General features: G+C 38.3%; 1 protein-coding gene across 3 annotated transcripts in view; it reads left to right on the top strand.

Moving 5' to 3' along the window:
• The window catches only part of KLHL3 (kelch like family member 3), a 283,446-nt gene that overhangs the window by 112,448 nt on the left and 149,093 nt on the right, over positions 1 to 21,905 (top strand). The gene's annotated exons all lie outside the window — the stretch shown is intronic.

Here is a 21,905-nt window from a genome sequence, read left to right on the forward strand (position 1 = left end):
GAATTTGTGTTGTTTGAGGTAATTTATTATGACTGTGATAGAGAACAAATGCAAGCCTCCACTCCAAGTTTTATTAGAATTGAGTCTGGAAGCTTGGATTTGGAGGAGTGCAGAGTTAGCTTGAATTTGATCTAGTGGCAAACCTGGAGAACTGGAGGTCAGTTGGCAATACACTAGTTTCTCTGGCAAGCTTAATGATGCTCTTCTCCTCCCAGGTTATGGTATGACCCTGCAAGTGCCCATCTACCCTATTATTTTCACCCTCCTCTTTTTCCAAGTTATGTTGCAGCTTCCTTTTCCACCTTGTCCCTCCTCTTTTCTTGACTAAAGGCAGGAGTTTGAAACCAATTTCATTATTTTACAAATATTCATTAAATACCTGTCATGTGAGGAATAGTTCACAGTCCTTGACACTGTAAGTCTCATAGTTTAGTGAGAAACTGACAAGTAAACAAATACTACAAATCTGTCTGATAAAAGTAATAATAGAAGTTAGCATGTGATAGAGGCACCTAACCTAGCCAACAAATTCAGGGGGCTGACTGATCCTTTTAGTTCATTATCACAGATAGTAACTGGGAACTCCAAATTTCCTGGAAATACTACTAAATGTTCCAGCAGTAAATTCTTATGTTCATTCCACCACTCTCAGAAACTGCTGTTTCTCATCTTCTCTCTTATATAAGCCTCCTTCATTCCTCTTTATGGTGGTTTAAAATATGTCCATAAATTCTTTCATAATCTTCCTTTCAAGAGGTAGAGCTTAAGGGCCCTCTCCCTCGAATATAGACTGGACCTGGTGATTCATTTCAAACAAACTAATATGGCTGAAGGGACTGTGTGTGTGTGTGTGTGTGTGTGTGTGTGTGTGTGTGAAATCATCATGTTGTATGCTTTAAATATATTACAATTTTACTTGTCAATTATACCTTAACAAAACAGAAAAAAAAAAGTGACTACGTATGAGTTCTGAGACTATGTCATAAAAAGTGTTGTGGCTTCCCTTGCTCTGCCTCTTGAATCACCCTGGAGGATGTCAACTGCCATGTAAAAAGCATCTCTATGGACAGGGCCTCGTGGCAAGGATGAGGCCAAAAGCCTGGTGGGTGAGCAGTCATGGAAGCAGATCCTCCGGCCCTGGCTGACCTCTTGATGACATTCTGGCAAATCCTGAACCCCAGTCACCCTGATAAGCCTTCTATGAATACCTGATTCACAGAAACTATGAGACAATAACTGTTTATTGTTCTCAGCTGCTGAGTTTGAGGGTAATTTGTCATAGGTAACTACTACAGATCTTGGGACTTGAACATGGAATTCCTCTATAACAAAGACCTAAAAATGTGGATTTTGGAATGAGGCAGTAGACAGAAGCTGGTATGACTTAGAGGAAAATATTAGAGGAAAAATGGAAGGATCTTGAAAAGTCTGTGAGAAGAAGCCTCATGGCTTTTCAGGAAACTGTGGATGAAGACTTAAAAGTCACAAAAGTATTACTGGAAATGGAAGAAAAGGGGATCCTTTTTGTGTAGAAGTGGAAAGTTTAACAACATTGTCTGTCAGCTGTGTTAATATGGAAAGTAGCAAATGTCCATAAAGCACTGGGTGGTGTAGCTAAGGAAATTGCCAGGCGGGATGGTAAAGATGCCGTCTGGCTTCTTAGAGTTTCTGCTTATAAAATGTTGAGAGAAGAGAGAGATCTGTGTTTAAGAAAAGGCAGTTAAACACAAAGGAACCAGGACTTATTAGTTTTAAAATTTCTCAGCATCTTCAGGAATCAAATGATGCTAAATTTAAGAACTGGCTTCTGGGCAAAGATGAAAATCCAGGAAACTGTGAGGAAAACATGATATCATGAGCTTCTTCGTTTTGGGGGGATGATTTTGTTTTATAGCAATGTGATTGATAGACTTCATTGTCCTTACTTGAAGTTGATCACCTGGCTTGAGACTCCATGGACTATCTTCCTAACACTGTGTGTGGTGTGCTGATGCCTGTGCCTAGGCCCTCTGCCTCCTCCCCAGTGAAATGAATACATGCCGGCCTCTCCCATTAACGCTTTTTAATCCATCCCCATTTCAAGGACTTTAATTCAACAACAGACCTTCTCTCTTTCATTGTCAAATTCTCCCACTGTATTGATTCAGTCTCCTCAACAAACATGCTCTATTATCTATCATCTTATGACCCAGTGGTCTCTTTTCTAAGCTTAACTGATCTTTCAGCAGTGTTTGCTTTAGTAACACCTCAATATTTTTTTAAAATGGTTTTATAAAAAAAAAATAAAATAAAATGGTTTTATCAAAATATAATTTACATACTGTATGATTCACCAATTTAAATTGTACAATATGGTGTTTTTAGTGTATTCACAAGGTTGTGCAGCCATCACTACTGTCTAATGTTAGAACATTTTTGTCCCCCCTAAAAGAAACTGTGTACTTCCTAGCAGTCATTCCTCATTCACGACCCCTCCCTGCCTCTGTCTCAGCTCTAGGCAACCACTAATCTGCTTTCTGTCTCTGTAGATTTGCCTCTTCTGAACATTTTCTATAAATGGAGTCCTGTAATAGCTGGTCTTTTGTGTCTGACTTCTTTTACTTAGGAAAATGTTTTTAAGGTTCATCCAATGTGGGCCATGGGCCAGGACTTCATTCCTTTTTATTGCCAAATAATATCCCATGTGTGGATGTGCCACATTTTATTTATCCATTCACCAGTTAATAGTCATTTAGGTTGTTTCCACTTTTGAACTCTTATAATAATGCTGCACTGAACATTTGTGTTTAACTTTTTACATGGACATATGTTTTCATTTCTCTTGGAAAAACGCCTAGGAGTGGGATTGCTGGGTCATATGGGAACTCTATGTTTAGCTTTTTTTTTTTTTTTTTTTTAAAAAAAGAAACTCCAGACTCTTTTCCAAAGTGGTGGTACACCATTTTACATTCCCACGAGCATGTATGAAGACTCCAATTTTTCCACATATTTACCAATATTGATTATTTATCTTTTATGTTGTAGCAATCTCATAGACTGAATGTATATATATCTTCCCTCAAATTCATATATGGAGACCCTAATTCTTAATGTGGTGGCATTTGGAGGTGGGGCCTTTGGAGGTAATTAAGATTTATGTAGGTCATGAGAGTGGAGCCCCCATGATGGGCTTGATTCCCTTTTAAGAGAATTTTAAGAGAATGAAGCCATCAGCCATGTGAAGATACTGGGAAAAGGCTGTATACCACGAAGAGGGCCCTCACCAAGTCCCTGACCAAGCTGGCACCCTGATCTCAGAATTCTAGCCTCCAGAAACTCTGAGAAAATTTTTTTTTGCTGATTAAGTCACCTAGTCTGTAGTATTCTGTTACAGCAGCCCTCATTCATGAAACACTTCCCTGTTTTGGCTTCTAAGACATTACACTTTCCTATTTTTTCCCTATCTCACTTGCTGCTCCTTCTCATTCTATTTTATATGTTTACCTCCTTCTTCATTCACCTTTTCTTCCATTAAGGTACTAAATGTCGGGATGGCCCAAGACTTTTTTTTGAGATATCTTCCCTATACGTTCTTACCATGTCATCTTGTCTCATGCCTTTAAATACTATGTGAAAATTGCTTCCAAATTTATCTTTAGTTCTATCACTTCCCTTATCTCCATACCCCTATATCCAGTTGTTTAATGACTCTTCCTAGATGTCCGATATGGATTTCATACTTGTCCAGAACAAAACTCATGGTTTTCACCCATAGAGACCTGCCTTCTCTCTCAGTCTTAGGAGATTTTAGTAAATGGAATTGCTGTCTACCTTGTTGCTCAAGTCAGAAGTCTGTGAGCCATTCTTGATTACTTCTGTACTCCTATACCCTGTATCAAGCCCATCAGCTAGTTAACCCTGCCACCCTAGTGTACTTGAATTTATCCACTTTCTTTTGTATCTGCGAGCGTAGTCCCAGACATCATTATCTGTTCCCTGGACTATTAGAGTAGACCTCTGTTCGTTTCCTTGCCTCTATTCTGCAGTTCACGATTCAGAGAGCAGCCAATCATCTTTTAAATGTTAAGATACCACATCATGTTACTTTCATGTTTAAAATCCTCCAGTGGTTTCTGTTGCTCTTCAAATCTACATTTGTTTGCTTGGCCTACTAGGCCCTGCAGGATTTGGCTTTTGCCAGGTCTCTGCCCTCATTCCTTCCACTCTTTCTGTCAGTCATACCCAGCCCAGTGGCCTTCTTTCTTCCATGGGGCTTTTACACTAGCTCTTTCCTTTGCCTGGGAAGTTCTTCCCTTAGATCTTCACATGGCCAACTTCTTGTCATTTATGTTTCAGTACTTCTCATTCCTAATTTTTTCATGTGTTTGTTTAGTATCTGCTCTTCCAACACCCCCTCCACCAGCTATAAAATCCTTGAGATCAGGGCTTTGTCTTGTTCAGGGATACATTTCTTGAACTTCACAGTGTGTCTGGTAGGCTCTCTTTAAATATTTGTTTAAAAATGTATTATTAATTTACTGAGTTACAGTTGACATGTAACATATTAGTTTTAGGTGTACAACATAATAATTCGATTTACATATATATTGTGAAATGATTACCATAATAAGTTTAGTTAACATCCATCACCATACTTCGTTACAATTTATTTTCCTGGGTGAGAACTTTTAAGATCTACTCTCTTAGCAGCTTTAAAATACACAATACAATATTGTTAGCTATAGTCACCATTTTAGATTTTACATCCCCAGAATTTATTATCTTATAATTAGAAACATGTACCTTTTGGCCACCTTCATCTGTTTCACCCCTCCCCTCCACTTCTTGTGTCCAAGCAGCTACCAGTCTCTTCTCTGTATCTGCTTTTCCCTAAGATTCCACATTGAGGATTATACAGTGTGTGTGTGTGTGTGTATGTGTGTGTGTGTGTGTGTTGGGAGGGCTTATTTCACTTAGCATATTGCCCTCAGGGTCCATTCATGTTATCTCAACATAATATCCTTTTTTATGGCTGAAAAACACTCCCCTGTGGGTATATACACTACATTTTAAAAATCCATTCATCCGGGATCCCTGGGTGGCTCAGTGGTTCAGCGCCTGCCTTTGTCCCAGGGCGTGATCCTGGAGTCCCGGGATCGAGTCCTGCATTGGGCTCCCGGCATGGAGTCTGCTTCTCTCTCTGCCTGTTTCTCTGTGTCTTTATCTCTCTTTTTCTATGTCTATCATGAATAAATAAATAAAATCTTAAAAAAAAAATCCATTCATCTGTCAGTGGGCTTTTAGGTTGTTTTCATGTCTTGGGTATTATAAATAATGCTGTAACAAACACTGCGGTGCAGATACCTTTTGGAGAGTTCAGATAAATACCCAAAAATGGAATTGCTAGAATGTGTGATAGTTCTACTTTAAAATTTTTAAGGAACCTCCACACTTTTCTATAGTGGCTGCACCAATTTGTACTCAACAACAGTGCACAAGAATTCCTTTTTCTCCACATCTTTAACACTTATTATTTCTTGTCTTTTTGATATTAGCCATTCTAATAGGAGTGAGGTGATAGATTTGCATGTTCATGTTCAGTAATAATGTTGAGCACTTTTTCATGTGCTGTTTATGTGTTCAACAAATGCCTGTTGGCTATTTGTGTGTTGTCTTTGGAAAAATGTTTATTTAGATTCTTTTCCCATTATTAAGTTGGATTTTTTTTCTGTTGAGTTGTATAAGTTCTTTATATATTTTGTAATATGCCTTATCAGATATATGACTTGTGAATATTTACTCACATTCCTTAGGTTGCTTTTTCATTTTGTTGATGAAATCAACAGAATGATTTATTCGTTTGATGTACTTCTAGTTGTTTATTTTTGCTTTTGGTGTCAAATCCCCAAAATTATTGCCAAGACCGATGTCACAGAGCTTACCCTTTATGTTTTTTTTCTAGGAGTTTCATAGTTTCAGGTCATTCAATCTTTAATCCATTTTCAGATGATTTTTGTGTATGGTGTAAGATATTTGTCCTGTTTCATTCTTCTGGTTGTGGCTGTCCAGTTTTCTCAACACCATTTATTGAAGAGGTCATTCTTTCCCCACTGTATATTCTTGGCTCTTCTGTCATAAATCAGTTGACCACACATGCATGGATTTATTTATGGGCTTTCTATTCTGTTCCATTGATCTATGTGTCTGATTTTATACAAGTAGCACACTGTTTTAATTAATACAGCTTTGTAATATAGTTTGAAATCAGGAATTATGCTTTTAGATTTGTTCTTTCTCAGGACTGCTTTGGCTATTCAGAATCTTTTGTGGTTTCATACATTGTGGTTTGGCATTGTTTATTCTATTGATGAGAAAAATATCATTGGAATTTCAGTAGGGATTGCATTGAATCCTTAGGTCGCTTTAGGTAGTATGGACATTTTAACAATATTCTTCCAGTCCATGAGCATGGAATATCTTTACACTTACTTGTGTCATCCTCAGTTTTTTGCATCAGTAGCTTAGTTTTCAGTGTACAGGTCTTCTACGTCCTTGGTTTAATTTATTACTAGGCATTTTATTCTTTTTGATGCAATTATAAATGAGACTTTTTTCAATTCCACTTTCTAAATATTTGTTAATTGACTGATTTTGAACTCATTTCTGAACTGAATTCTGAATCAGAGAAAGAATTATCTAGTCAAAGAGAGGAAGAAAAATGAAAAGGAAGTATCTAATAGTGTGTCTCAAAAGGATTATAAGTATGCAGGAGATATTAATCCCCTCAGTTTTGACATACTCAGGTACAATGTGGAAGCAGTGCAGAGAGCATCCATCCCTGTGCTGAAATCCTTAAAGGGCATTCATAATGCAGCAGAGTATGACTACAGGCCCCATCATCACTGCAAATAGCGAATGTTTTGAAGAATAGCTGGCATTTGCTACCCCAGTGCAAGGTACTGAGAGCATTCCAAAGAAATCTTCTACCAGCTACACATCTGTTTAAATAGCCAGCTGCTACTATTGAGGACAAGGAACAGTGGAGTTAGTTGAACACAGTGATCTAGGAGTCCATTGAGTATAAAATACAGCTGTTCTGAAAGATAAAGAAGCTGGGTAGGGGTTCCTGGTCGGCACAGCTTGGGGTGGTAGCCTTGAATTATTATCTTTTTTTTTTAATTTTTTTTATTTTTATTTATTTATGATAGTCACAGAGAGAGGGAGAGAGAGAGGCAGAGACATAGGCAGAGGGAGAAGCAGGCTCCATGCACTGGGAGCCCAACGTGGGATTCGATCCCGGGTCTCCAGGATCGCGCCCTGGGCCAAAGGCAGGCGCTAAACCACTGCGCCACCCAGGGATCCCGAATTATTATCTTTATACACATCAGATTCTTTTGTCTGCAACTAAAATATACTTTTGTGGGATCTATGGGTAACTGCAAGCTAACTTATAGTATAGACTGTATATTTCTTCATTTTAAAAAAATTGTTATTTATTTATTCATGAGAGACACACACAGAGAGAGAGAGAGAGAGAGAGAGAGAGAGAGAGAGGGGCAGAGATGTAGGCAGAGGGAGGAGCAGGTTCCATGCAGGGAGCCCGATGTGGGACTTGATCCCGGGTCTCCAGGATCACGCCCCGGACTGAAGGCGGCGCTAATCCACTGAGCCACCAGGGCTGCCCTGTATACTTCTTCATTATTTAAAATTTTTTGATATGAAAAGTTTAATTGAATTTGAAATCCTTTTGCATTAGTACGAGAAATCTTTCCTACCACTGACCTCTTCTATGAGTAATTTCCTGCTTGCTGGATTTTTTTCTTTCTTGGGACGTTTCTTGGGACCTCAGGGCACTAACTGTTCCCTTTGCCTAGAATGCTTTTGTTTGCCAGTAAAAGAAAAAGCAAAGATATTAGGTTATTTAACTGTAATTTATTTTTTTTAAGATTTTATTTTTTCATGAGAGAACACAGAGAGAGAGAGAGGCAGAGACACAGGCAGAGGGAGAAGCAGGCTTCATGCAGGAAGCCCAATGTGGGACTCCATCCCAGGTCTCCGGGATCACGCCCTGAGCCGAGGTGGCGCTAAACTGCTGAGCCACCGGGGCTGCCCTTTAACTATAATTTCAATTGAAGTTCATTGTAGTATGTTTATAAAAAAAACTTTACAATTTTCATCTACTTAACCATGAATAAAGTTTCTTGTGGATTGTGAATGTCAAAATTGAAAAGATTATCATTTAAAATCTTTAGATTTTAAGGATTTTAAACTTAGAAGGAATTGCATGTGACCATTTCAGTTATAACCTGTTTCCATTCCTCCTTCCTTTTTTCCTTTTTAAACAAAAGAATTTAAAAAATCAGTCAATAAAAAAAATGACTGAGCAAAGTAGGCATTTGTCTCAAAGTTGTGGGGAGAGAGGGGACATCTGGCATGGGATATCAGAACCTGAGTGGAGTGAGGAGGGAGTCTATGAGGTGGAGGATGGTAGCAGCCTATATGGTTGTTGAGAGCTCGAGAGAGCTGTGGAGGTTTTCTGCATAGGATGATGATGACAGCAGGGATCTGGCCCAAGAATTTGGACCTCGAGTGAGAAAAAGAAAGCAGTTAGGTTGAGAGTTGGAGTTAGTAGCTTATTGGTAAGTGTTGGCTACCTAAGGGGGCTGAGAAAGGTGCTTGCTGGCCGGCACCATGTGTCAGAGCTTGATTGGGGTGAGGAGGGAATCTGTGCAGAAGGGTAGTGGTCACCTGGCAGGGGCGTTGAAGCCCAGTAGGATGAGGAAGGTGTCTATATGAGAGGGGGGGCATTAGAGGAGAGAATTCTAAATATGGAATAGGAAAGAAATCCTGCAATAATTCTGTGGTATTGGTTTAGAATCGGAGGTAGTGATGTGAACTCAGCGGTTGCCTGGTAAATGTAGAAATGTTGATATAAATGCATGGATTATATACATGTAATATATGTGTATAAATAATATACTATGGCCTAAATACGTATATATATTCCCCATCTCTGGGAAAAGCAATACCCCTAAAAGCAGTGACACATCTAGTGCTTTATTTTGATTTCAAAGTATCATTCTCCAGTAAAAGAAACTAAGACTCCTTAGAGAAGTAACTCATTTCAGGGCAAGGCAGAGGAAGTCCAAGGTGAGCCAGAAATACCTTGTCAGGCAAGAAAGTAAAAAGTGCTCAGGGAATTATTGGAATATGTCAAAAGAACACAGATGTCAGTTTGAATGACTTTTGGTGGCCAAATCTGGGTATTATGAGCATCAAAATAAATAATGATAATATTAGATTATAACTCATTGAATAAATTAGGAATCCATGAGCCATTCTGATATAAACAACTGACTACATAATTGGGGTGAAGAGAATTAATGTAGAATGACTGAGTTAGAAGATTACCATTTTGATATAATTGTGGTAATAATTCAGCTAAGAAGCATCAATGAATATTAAAAAAAAGTAGATGAAAGTTTGGTAAAGAAGGGGATATTATGTAGTCTCAAAATACCTTCCCACAAAATATTTAGTAGTTGTAAAGGGGTGAAAAGCAACTTTATGGTGGATAAATCTGACAGATACCACCTTAATTGAGTGGTTAAAGTTAATATCACCCATAGTGAGACAAATAGAAATTTTGTGCCACCATGTCACCTCAGTGACGTTTCTGCCCAAAATAACCTAATGATGAAGGAATAGCCAACAAATCAAAATTGAGGGAAATGATACAAAATAACTGGCCTTATAGTCTCCAAAAAAGTAAAGTTCATCAAAGTCAAGGAAAGATTAGTGTTGTGCTGTTACAGATTGGAAGAGACTTTGGTAGACATGAGAGCTAAACACAACGTGTGTTCCTGTACTCAAACCTTTCACATTATTGGGACAGTTGTTAAAACTTGAACTGAGCTTGTGGATTCGTTGTTAATAATGGATCAATGTTAGTGCTGACTGATGGTTGTCTTGTGGTTATGTAGGAGAATGTTGTTATTTCTAGCAACTATATATTAAAGTTTTAGCATGGGGCATCCATGATGTTAGCAATTAACTCTCAACTGTTCCAGGAAGAAAGTTATTTGTACTATTATTGTTGCAACTTTTTTTTTATTGTTGCAACTTTTTAATAAATTCAGAATTATTTTAAAATAAAAATAATTATGCAGAAATGAGCAGGCCAAAATTTCTCACGAAAAAGTTTTGATATCTTAGTATATATCCACTGAAATTTTTTCAAAAAGGCCTATATAGATTAACTAAATTGTTTCCAGTTTATCACTGCATGTTGTACAAATATTATCCTTTTTTTGTGTGTGCACTGTAATATGAAAAAGCCTGTATAACATTATTTTAGACAGAGGGAGTCACATGTGCAAAGGCCTGGAGCTCAGAGAGAGTGTCTTTTAGGAGAATTGTGAGCAGTTCAGCATGTCTGGAAAGTGTGGAATTGGTGGTGGGCTAGAATTGTAAAGAGAAAAGACATGCAGGAACCTCAGCTGGGTAGCTGAGTAGTGGTCTCATTCACTGACTTAGGGGACATGTGATAATTCACTTTTAGGTTCCTAAAACTGATAAGGGCATAGCTTTGGCAAGGATGCCCCCCCCCTATTTAGAAACTGCCCCAGGATGCATCTTGACCTCAGAGTTTAGTCACAAATTGCTTTAAACTTGTGCCTGTAGGAGTCATGCCTCAGAGACATGAAGAAGGATAGAGAAAGTGGCCTTCTTTATATCCACTTTCAAATTCAGACAGTTGTCAATGATTATCCTAGACTGTGTAAAACCTGAAGTTTTTGTTCTGGGGACAGGATGTGGCTCCAGTATTGACTGGCCCCAAAATTTCCATCAGCCCAAGGGGTGGTAGCTTAGGATGAAATTTAATTTGTTAATAGAGAAAAGAATATGCTAGAATTATGAAGTAACTTTCATCCTTCACGTACATACTTACACACGAAATTACTTACACACAAAAAGACATTTCTCCCCCCAGAAAAATTCAGCATAAGTCTTTAACTGTACCCTTTCTGTAAGAAAAGTGAGATATTCTGGTTTGATACATGCCTCCAAGAAATTATTGCCAGATGAACTCAGGATGCCTCAAGCTTGGTTTTCTGGTACTTTTATTTTTTTTTAAGATTTTATTTATTTATTCATGAGAGACATACAGAGAGGCAGAGACATAGGCAGGGGGAGAAACAGGCTCCCTGCAGGGAGCCCAATGCGGAACTGGATCCCAGGACCTGGGATCGCGCACTGTGTTGAACACAGTTACTCAACCACCAAGCCACGCAGGTGTCCCTCTGTTATTCTTTCTAACCCCAAAGCTAATGTGTAGTAGAAAGGAAGGAATAAGCCATTCTAATGTTGGATAGATGAAGGCGCCCTTCTGTTCTCTCTCCCCTTTCCGTGTCCCCTGAGGTGACTTAGGGCTGGCAGCAGATTTGGAGTGAATACCAGTTTAATTGCAGTTCTCTTGCAGTTTTATCTTCTAGATGCAAAATCTCATTCAAATACCCAACTCTTAAATTTCTTTTAATCTTATTTTGAGTCAGGAGAAATTGAGTCTGGAGATTTCCTTTGTGACAGGTTGTCAGTAGACTTCAGATAAATGATAACTGCAAGTATAGAATGACAACCCAAGTTCTGCTTTAATGATTTTATTTTCTTTTTTTTTTTAAATTTTTATTTATTTATGATAGTCACAGAGAGAGAGAGAGAGAGGCAGAGACACAGGCAGAGGGAGAAGCAGGCTCCATGCACCGGGAGCCCGACGTGGGATTCGATCCCGGGTCTCCAGGATCGCGCCCTGGGCCAAAGGCAGGCGCCAAACCGCTGCGCCACCCAGGGATCCCTGATTTTATTTTCTAAATAAGGAAGCCTACCTAGAAACTGTACCAGCAAGAGTGTTATGGGCTTAGCCATGTGTGAAAAAGCTGTTGTGTGCAGGTGAGAAGTTACAGCAGGTTATAACTCTACTACTACCTGTTTGTGTGGCTCTGGACATAACATTCCAACTCTCTGGGCCACATGTGTCCCATGAAAGTTTTGGAACTGGATGACTATTAATGGGTGTGTCCATGCTCTAAGTAAGATTCTAGAGTGTAGAATAAGAATATTGTTTGAAAATTGAAATTCAGGAGATTAAGGAACCTTACCAACAGTAAATGCTTAGATATAATGGGACTTACTATTTCTAGTAGAATTTTTGAATGCGCCAGTAAGATCATTGCAGTGTTTTCACAAAGCCATGCTTGTGATGAAACTTAGAAAATGTATTGCCTTATATTTTGGTTGGATGCTATAGATAATCATGTCAGAGCCAGGTTAAAAATAATTCTTCCAAAGCCAACAGAAATTAGATGGGAATTAGCAAATTATTAGAATCTGAACAGAATTATGTGCAGTTTTAATAATTGAAAGAAACTCCTTTAATTGATACTGGTGAATGAAAAGTGCTTCATATATTCACTTCAGAATCTGGAAAATAGACCATATTCAGAATTTTGGGCAACAAAGTAAAATAGATTTCATGTAAATTAGGCCATGCACATGGCCGATCCCAAACAAATCACTTCTGTATATGCTGAGAGATTTTCTCAATATAGAGTAAGTTCCTCAAGGAGCACACACTTGTTTTTTTTAATTGGAATTGAATTTGCCAACATTTAGCATAACACCCAGTGCTCATCCCTCCAAGTGCCCCCCTCAGTGCCCATCACCCAGTCACCCCAACCCCCCGCCCACCTCCCTTTCCACTACCCCTTGTTCACTTCCCAAAGTTAGGTGTCTCTCATGTTTTGTCACCCTCACTGATATTTTCACTCATTTTCTCTCCTTTCCCTTTATTCCCTTTCACTAATTTTTATATTCCCCAAATGAATGAGACCATATAATGTTTGTTCTTCTCTGATTGACTTATTTCACTCAGTATAATACCCTCCAGTTCCATCCACATCGAAGCAAATGGTGGGTATTTGTCGTTTCTAATGGCTGAGTAATATTCCATTGTATACATAAACCACATCTTCTTTATCCATTCATCTTTCAGTGGACACCGAGGCTCCTTCCACAGTTTGGCTATTGTGGACATTGCTGCTAGAAACATTGGGGTGCAGGAGTTCTGGCGTTTCGCTGCATCTGTATCTTTGGGGTAAATCCCCAGCAGAGGAGCACACACTTGTTGATTTCATAGCTGTTGATCATCATTACACTGTTGCTCATATAAATCTTGCCTATTTTTATTTTTCCAGTTGTTCTTCTAGTTTTAGTTGAAAAAATATTTTCTCTAATATTAATGTGCCGAAATTATGATAATAAGTGTCATTAAAAAAAATAAATAAATGTCATTTAACTAAAAATGTTTAGATCTTGAATGATCCAGAAAGACTTTACATACTCTGAATTCGCTGAATGATTACAATTAAATACCACTATTGAAGTTTATGGGGTAGACTGTCCTCTTCTCTGCTCTCTTCAGTATGCATTTACAAATGAGGAGGGACCAGATTCCTGAGAATTCAAAATGTGTATGGTGTATGAATGTTACTTCATTCACAAGTCTGAATATAGAACACTTTACAGGGATCCCTGGGTGGTGCAGTGGTTTAGCGCCTGCCTTTGGCCCAGGGCGTGATCCTGGAGACCCGGGATCGAATCCCACGTCGGGCTCCCGGTGCATGGAGCCTGCTTCTCCCTCTGCCTATGTCTCTGCCTCTCTCTCTCTCTGTGTGTGACTATCATAAATAAATAAAAATTAAAAAAAAGAACACCTTACAAATTAAATCTCATTATGTATTGTCACTTTTTAGGTTGATGGAAATTTAATTTCAGTGCAAAAGTTTTCTGTGTAAGTGGGGAAAAGAAGCTTTATAAGTTGTCCACATTCCCAAGTATATTACAGGCTGAAACTAGAAGCTGAATATGGACTTAGCAGGTAAAATTTAAAACTTGATTTTCATGTTGATCTGACACATGCCTCATGGAGTGTAAATATTCAGTATAAAATTTCTTAAGGAAATAAATATTGAAAAAAATTGAAGTTCTTACTGGACTAAGTAAAAACAGCGCATTAAAAATGTAAGTTTTTAGGGTAATATAAGTCATAAAATTTAAAACCTAAAGTTAAGCAATTTATGTAATTTTAAGGAATGTAATTCTGTGACCCTCTTATGGAATTCATCAGTAAATCACTAAATCTGATGTAATTTTACGTAGAGAAATTTGGGCAAGGTATATATAGGCAGCTTTGTAGATACAAATGAGATCTTATATCTCTACACATCTGTACTTCTAGGTGCCTGTATAACACACTATCATACACTGGGTGGCTCCATAACTCTGGAGGCTATAAGTCAGAGACCAAGCTGCCATAAGGATTGGTTTCTGGCAGTACTTTACCTCTTTTCAAAAATGATCTCTTTGCTGTGTACACATGGAGAGAGAAAGGGGTCTCTGGTGTCTCCTCTTCTTTCTTCTTCTCTTTTCTTTTCTTTCTTTCTTTCCTTTCTTTTCTTTTCTTTCTTTCTTTTCTTTCTTTCTTTTCTTTTTCTTTCTTTCTTTCTTTCTTTCTTTCTTTCTTTCTTTCTTTCTTTCTTTCTTTCTTTCTTTTTCTTTCTTTCTCTCTCTCTCTCTCTCTTTCTTCCTTCCTTCCTTCCTTCCTTCCTTCCTTCCTTCCTTCCTTCCTTCCTTCCTCCCCCTCCTCCTCTTCCTCTTCCTCCAGCGTGAGTGGGGTTGGTGGGGGCAGGGCTGAGGGAGAGAGAGAATCCCAAGCAGCCTCCACACCCAGCAGGGAGCCAAGAGGGGGGCTCCATCTAATGACCCTGAGATCAAGACCTGAGTCAAATACAAGAGTCTGATGCTCCACAGAATGAGCCACCCAGGTGCCCCTCATTCTTTTCTTTTCCTTTTATAAGATTTTATTTGTTCATGAGAGACACAGAGAAAGAGGCAAAGACATAGGCAGATGGAGAAGTAGGACCCCTAGATCAAGACCTGAGTCAAAGGCAGATGCTTAAATGCTGAGCCATCTGGGTGCCCCACCCCTCATTCTCTTCTAATAAGGACAGTTGTTTTGAATTAGGGCCCAACTCTTATGACCTCATTTAACTTCAGTTATCTCCCTAAAGACCCTCTTTCCAAATCCAGTCACATTGTGGGGTTAGGGATTCAACATATGAATTTGAGGAGGTTCTCAGTTCCTAATGGGTTTATGCCCTTAAATTTTTTTTTAACTGTCATTTAATGGATTTTTGAGAAGAAGCTATAGAAAATGTGTTTAGTTTGCCATGTTTTAGTTTGCATATTCATGAAACTCTTCTAACTATAGTTTCTGAATTACTTTGAGATAAAGAATAAAAGTTCTAAGGTTTTCCTAATCAGATTTCATCTTTGTGGGGGTGGGTACTTCATCTCATTCCTCTTCCTTCTTTCAGTGTAGGACTAGAACTCAGTCCTGAGATCAGGAGCTAAATGCATAACTGATTGAGCCAACCAGGTACCCTGTCATCCCTCTTCCTTCTGACTCTACTTTGGCCTTCCATCTTTTGGTTTTCCTTGTGGCTCTTCGTACCGAAAGATTCAAATTTAGGTTAAATAATGTTCTCTGCTAAAATTGTCATTTGCAACGATGACAGCCTGTGCCCAGGTAAAATTAAGTAGCACGTTGATGATGTGAAAATGGTGATATCTTCCTTGAATTTTTAAAGATTTTTTAATTTTGAAGTTGAGAAATCTAAGCAAAGGGATTCAGGAGGATATGAATGTGTTTCTTCTCCTCCTCCTTAATCTTATATTTTTTCTGTTTCTAGTCCGTTGCATTTATATTATCTGACCTGTGCCTATGTTAGGCACAAACTTTTTTTGTGTGATGGAAGGCTAGATAGTAAATAGTTGGCAGACCATGGGCAGTGTAATATAAAGCATCAGTTTTTTTTCAGCTGAAAGATATAAAATACACCTCTGAAGATCCATGAGAGGATAACACATAACACGTAGCATCAGGCATTGAATAACATTGGTGGTTCATTGAACATTTGCAAGAAAAATTAGAGATCATGGAATCTTCTTGTTTAAGTTAGAATTAGTTTATTTTTTAAATATTTAATCACGAGAGAATTAGTTTAAATAAGAGAGGCTTAAAAAGATAGATATTTATCTCTAACCTAAAAAGCCTAATGATAGGCAGTTAATGGCTGATATAACAGCAGCAGCAACAACAGCTACAAAACAAAAAATCTTTGACCTGTCTCCTGTTCAAATTCACTAGGTTCGTGAATGAAATCGTGATCTACTTTATCATAAAATAAGAAACTTAACCTACTAAAATCAGTTGATTACCACCTTAAGTCAATTCCAATTGTTTTTCAATTATCTCTCAAATAATTCTTTCTGCCCAATCCCTACCACATCTGCCTTACTTCTGGCCCTGGAGATGCTAATCAGTATTATGTACCACTCTGCCATTCTAAATGGGCTCTTTCTCAAGTCATACCCTACTTCTGTCTCTCTTCTGCACATTGTATGGGGGTAGTCTTTCTAGGCCTCTTAACCTTTGTGTAGGCCTCTTAACCCTACTTCTGAAGTTAGCTTCTATCAGAAGAATTTAGACTGAATTTCTGTAAATGAAAGAATGCTCACTTCTGTCCTGACAACCTATATTTGTAACCTCTCTTATACTACTACTTCTCCCAAGATTGTTGAACTCCTGTGGGACGCCTGGGTGGTTCAGCGGTTGGGCATCTGCCTTTGACTCAGGGTGATCCTGGGGTCAGGGATAGAGTCTTGCATTGGGCTGCTTGCAGGGAGTCTGCTTCTCCCTCTGCCTGTCTCTGTCTCTCATAAATAAATAAAATCTTAAAAAAAAAAAAAAAAAAAGATTGTTCAGCTCCTGGAGCTCAATTGTGTATTTTTTCCACAATAGCTAGCCCATGAATGAATTAAATATGATGAATAAATGAAAATGGAATGGTCTAAATGCTTTCATTTTAGAAGGCTTATATTCTGGTATGAGTCTGTGCATTGTGTTTGTACTTGAGTATGTATATTTTAGGGCAGATATTCTGAGAAATGTCAAATTGTTAAATCTTCTTAGTTCATTCAGGCTGCTATAACAAAAGTACAGAGACTGGCTAGCATATAAACAACAGAAATTTTGGCGTCTGGGTGGCTCAGTCAGTTAAGTATTGGATTCTTGTTATTGGCTCAGGTCCAGATCTCAGGGTTATGGTATTGAGCCCTGCCTGGGCTCCATGCTAGGTGTGCAGCCTGCTTAAGATTCTCTCTCTTACTTAGAAAAAAATTTCTCACAGTTCTAGAGGCTGGGAAGTCTAAAATCAAAGTGCCTACGATTTGGAGTCTGATAAGTACCTGGTTCTTGGTTTATAGTTGGCCACCTTCTCATTGTCTCCCCCTATGTTGGAAGACTAGAAAGCATTTTGAGATCTCTTTTATAAGGGTACTAATCTCATTCATGAGAGATCCACTCTTGTGACCTAATTACCTTCTGAAGTACCACTCCATCGAAATACCAGAACATTGGGGATTAGGCTTCAACATATGAATTTGGGGGACACAAAACATAAGTCTTAACATCCTCTGCTGCTAATAATCTACCCCCAGCCTCTCACACATCTGGTTGTAAATTCATTATCTATTTTTTTTTGGGGGGGGGGGAGTTTTACATGTAAGAATTCCAGGTTTATTTGTGATTGAGAACATGGATCTGGTTCTAAAACCAAGGTAATTTCCCTTGCTTTCAAGATAATTAGTGTCCAATCTCCACTGTTATCTGTGTGTTGTGTTTGCGTGTAGGGTAGGGTGGAATGATGGGGCTATACACTGGACTGGCCCATGGTTTTCTCCAGTGGACAAAAAGCTAGGAGGTTCTGATTACTTCTTTTTTTAAAAAAATTTAAAAATTGAGATCTTGACATATAACATTGTATTAGTTTTATGCATACAACATAGGACCTAAAATACATATATATATATTGTAAAATGCTTACCTCTAGTTAGCATTCTTCACCATAATCACAGGTTTTTTTTTCTTGTGATGAGGACTTCTAAGATCTACTCTCTTAGCAACTTTCAAATATGCAAAATGTGATTGTTAATTATAGTCACCATGTGGTCCATTACATTCCCAGGACTTACTTACCTTGTAACTGGAAGCTTGTACTTTTAATCTGGTCACTTCTCCTAAACTTGGGAAGCAGTCATTTTTTTTAGATTAAGCCCTTCTCCTTTGACATCTCTCCCATGTGAAGGAAATCAATATAATTCCCTTTTGAAATACCACCAGCAGTGAAACAAGATACAATTAATATCTCCACAGATTAAATAGGTCTGTGTATTCTCTTGCCTCAGGACAGTTCATTTTAAAGCCAGTCTCATGGTGGCTTTTTAAATATATATTTGAAACAAAAAGCATTTTATTCAGAATAAGTCTTAGGTTGTCCAAGAGGGGAAGTAGAGAGAGGCAAGTGCCTTTGAGCAAAAAATGTGAGAGGAGCCCCAATAATGATATGTTGACATTTTTGTCATTTGGTCACCTGTGGGGTTGAGAGTCAGGCTTTTTTGATAAAATTTGATAAAATAAGTAATGTGACCTTTTATACATCATCATGATAGTATAAGATTCATACCTAAACAGCCATTTTTCTTCTATAATATCAATTTAAGTACTTCATAATATTTTTAGCTAGAGGATATTTCCTTACTTTTTTAAAAAAGATTTTGAGAGAGAGAACAAGTTGGGAGAGGGGCAGAGGGACAAGGAGAAACAGACTCCCAACTGAGCAAGGAGCCTGACGTGGGGCTTGATGACAGGACCCTGGGATCATGACCCGAGCTGAAGGCAGACATTTGACCAACTGAGCCACCCAAGTGCCCAGTTTCCTTATTTTTTTAATTAGCTGTTTGAGGGAAATTAGGTAGTTTCCAGTTTTTTTCTACTATGAACAGTTTTGAAACCCTTGTAACTAAATCTTCACACAGATCCTCACTTATTTCTTTAGCATAAATGTCCAGAAGCATAATTACTGGTTTGAAAGAATGGATCAAATTTTAAGGCTTTTGATAGGAGTTGCAAAAGAGTCATTACAAAGATTATAGCTTATCATAAATGAAAGTGCCCTTTTGAAAGGTACATTGAATAAATAAAAATGGAGCATGTCTTAATTTGCTAGGTCTTCCATAACAAAATACCACAGAATGGTAGAGGCTTAAACATCAGAAATTTAAAAATAAGACAGAAATTAATCTTCTTGCAGTTCTGGTTTCTTGAGGTCCAAGATCAACATACTGGCAGGGTTACGCTCTTTTGAGACCTGTGTGGCTGGCAGATGGCCATCCTCTTGCTGGCTCTTCATATGGTCATTCCTCTGTGCACAAGTGCCCCTGGTATATCTTTCTCTTTGTATAAGGACATCAGTCATATTGGATTAGAGCCCCATCCTAATAGCTTTATTTTAACTTAATCACTTCTTTAAAGATTTTCTCATCAATTACAGTTACATTCAGAAGTACTGGGGGCCAGAGTTTCAACATATGAATTTTGGAGAGGAGACACAATTCAGTCAATACCAGAACTTTAACTGCAAAAAGAGACTCTTGATTTAAAAAGTTGGAGTTACTGCTTTCTGGAAATACAGGTTATCATAGTTTTCCCTTTCTTCTTCAGTTCATCCTTTTCCCTTTCTCCCTCTTTTTCTAGGTATAATTTAGGTACAGTAAAATATACCTTTTTTTAGTGTGTAGTTGTAGGAGTTGTGTAACCACCACATTCAATTAGGTTTCTGTAATTGAGTTTTTGCAAGAGGGATGGAAAACCAAATGTCTAAATTTCAGCTATATTTTTAATTTTTGTGTGTAGGATTTAATTTTTGTTTTGGAAGGCTGAGACACTGGTAAGCAAGGTAAAGCCAGGAAACAAACTCAGGCAATGATCTGAAAGGTAAAATAAAATCTTTTTTTCTTCTTGAATGATCTGAGGAGTAGGAAATTGACTGCATCATTTAAGCATTTATATAATACTCCTTATTCACTGTCCCCCATTACCAATCTAATCTCCAAAATGAACTTAACATTCCAACTATCTTGCATTTATCCCGGCTTCATAAGTGTCTTTTAAACATGCTTGTGTTGCCTCTCATCCCTTAAACCCTTCCTATATGTAAGTTTTCTTTTTTTTAAGGATTTATTTGAGAGAGCGCACATGCATGTGAGCATGTGAGTTAGGTAAGGAGCAGAGGAGAGGGAGAGACAATCCTCAAGCAGACTCTGCACTGAGCACGAGTCGGATATGGGGCTCAATCCCAGAACCCTGACTGAGATCATGACCCGAGCCAAAATCAAGAGTTGGCTGCTTAACCTACTGAGTCACCCAGGTGCCCCAGGAAATTGGCATTTTTATACAGTTCAGAGCCCCTATATGTAAGATTTTTAACCAGACATATGCTTCTGTCAAGCTTTTCTAGTCTGTAGAAATTAAACCCATAATGGATTCCCAATTAGGTGGTATAGAGGATTTTTTATTTTATTGTTTTATTTTTAAAAATATTTTGGGAGAGAGATATTGAGAGAATGAGCGGAAGAGGGACAGAAGGAGAGGAAGAAGCAGGCTCCCAGCTGAGCAGGGAGCCCCAGTGCAGGCTCAATCCCAGGACCCTGAGATCATGACCGGAGTTAAAGCCAGATGCTAATTGACTGAGCGCTCCCCAGGCGCCCTGGAATTTATAGTTTAGATGGGAAAATAAGTTACGTTCTAATTTGCTTTCCTTCAGAAATTCATCTTTCGCTGTTTTAACTTTTTTTTTTTTTTTTGTATAACAGGTTTTGGGGGTTTCTTTTTGTTTTTAGAGGGAAGGTTGGGAAGGGCAGAGGGAGAGAGAAAATCTTAAGCAAACTCCATGCCCAGGGTGAAGCCCTAAGTGGGGCTCAGTTTCACAACTCTGAGATCAGGACCTGAGCTGAAATCAAGAATGCCACCCAGGGGCCGGGCCCCAAGATCTATTTCTTAAGGTTTAATCTCTCATGTGAGCTGTAGTCTTGGGCACCTCAGAAGACAGTGCCATATAAATATCCCATATCACCTTAAATATTAAAACTGTGAAAAAAATAAATAAAACTGTGTTCATCACTCCCTCAGTCCCTCCAAAACAGTTCCTTTTCTTAATTTTGTAGTTCTTTCAGGCTACAGTTTTAGTGTTCCAGATTCCAAACACTGGTATGCTTTTGTTTTCCTCATTCTTTATCATCAGTTATCAAATCCTGATATATTTGAATGTTGTGGGGTTTTTTGTAACTAGCTTCCTACTGTCTTCTTTTAGTAACCATACTGATCACTCTCTAACATACTATGTATATCATTCTTACTTATTGTCTGCTTTTCCCCACTAGAATATAAGCTCAATGAGGGCAGAAGAGTTTTGTCTGTTCACTGCCATATTTCCAGCACCTCATACATTTGTTGGATGCACTGAGCATTTACTATGTACCAGGCACTGTGCATTTACATACAGAATCCCATTTAATTTTTACCACAGCGGGGAGGTGTTTTATTGTTTTGATTTTCAGATAATAAAATTGGCTAAGTTTTAAAAAATGTTAAGTGACGTGCCCAAAGTCACACAACTGTATGATCACTTAGTAGGTGGTCCTACCAGACCCTAGTTTATCCTCAAGCCTTCAATCTTATCTCTATGCCTTTGAAATATTTTCATGGCATTCCATGTCAGAGATCCTAAACCTGCCTTACCAATGACTGTTTTTTAAAAAAAATATTTATTTATTCATGAGAGACACACACACACACACAGGCAGAGACACAGGCAGAGGGAGAGGCAGGCTCCCCGCAGGGAGCCCTATATGGGACTCACAACCTGAGCTGAAGGCTGATAGATGCTCAACCGCTGAGCCACCCAAGC

This window comes from Vulpes lagopus, chromosome 7 (genome assembly GCF_018345385.1).
Source record: "Vulpes lagopus strain Blue_001 chromosome 7, ASM1834538v1, whole genome shotgun sequence".
NCBI lineage: Eukaryota > Metazoa > Chordata > Mammalia > Carnivora > Canidae > Vulpes > Vulpes lagopus.